We start from the raw sequence: 814 nt of genomic DNA, 5'->3' as shown, positions 1-814 counted from the left end.
CTGGTGAGGATGTATTAACATTCATTAGAGAGTTTTATGTAATAGTTCATACTTTCCCATTATCTGGACTAAGTGAAGATCAACTAAGAATAAGGTGTTTCCCTTATTCATTGAAAGAAAAAGCAAAGGTTTGGTTAATGACCTTGCCTCCTAATTCTTTGAGAAATTTGGATGAAATCTATCAAAAGTTTATGAGTAGATTTTACTCACAATAAAAGACCAAAGGATTAAGAGCTGAAATTTTTAATTTTTATCAAAAGAATGCTGAATCTTTTCATGAAGTATGGGATAACTTTAAATCACTTTTATTGCAATGCCCACACCATGGATTCCCACTCCCAATAATCAACCAATTATTTTATAATGGGTTGACATAACAATATCAATATATGGTTGATAATGCAGCTGGGGGTGCTATATTAGAAAAGACAACTGATAAGGTTTATGACATCTTTGAGATGTTAGGACCAATTCTCAACAAAAGAGTGAAAGATAATAGAAGTAAATGAAGTAGTAGCTAGTAGTGAGATGGCCATGCAATTGGCTGAATTAACTAAGCAAGTTAAGATCTTTTAATGAGGTATGTGGTATTTGTGGTATTTATGGTCATGGTGCTAATGTTTGTTCATCTTTTGATAATTACAGAGAAAATATATATATATGACCAAACAAATTTGATGGATTCTTACCAACCCATACATCCTATGAATGACCCTTATTCCGACACATATAACACAGGTTGGAAAAACCATCCAAATTTTTCTTGGAAGAACAATGACTAAAACCCACAACAATTATTGAAAAATCAAAATCA

The 814-nt window shown here is 31.8% G+C and overlaps 1 non-coding gene across 1 annotated transcript; it reads right to left on the bottom strand.

Annotated features, from left to right (window-relative positions):
* Positions 1-224: 224 nt before the first annotated feature.
* LOC112536768 lies at positions 225-331 on the bottom strand. Its single transcript, XR_003080724.1, has one exon. It is a non-coding gene; the product is annotated as a small nucleolar RNA R71 (small nucleolar RNA).
* Between the last annotated feature and the right edge of the window lie 483 nt (positions 332-814).

This window comes from Ricinus communis, chromosome 7, assembly GCF_019578655.1.
Source record: "Ricinus communis isolate WT05 ecotype wild-type chromosome 7, ASM1957865v1, whole genome shotgun sequence".
Lineage (NCBI taxonomy): Eukaryota > Viridiplantae > Streptophyta > Magnoliopsida > Malpighiales > Euphorbiaceae > Ricinus > Ricinus communis.
Note: the sequence above shows the minus strand (reverse complement) of the source record. Positions and strands in the feature narration are given on the sequence as shown.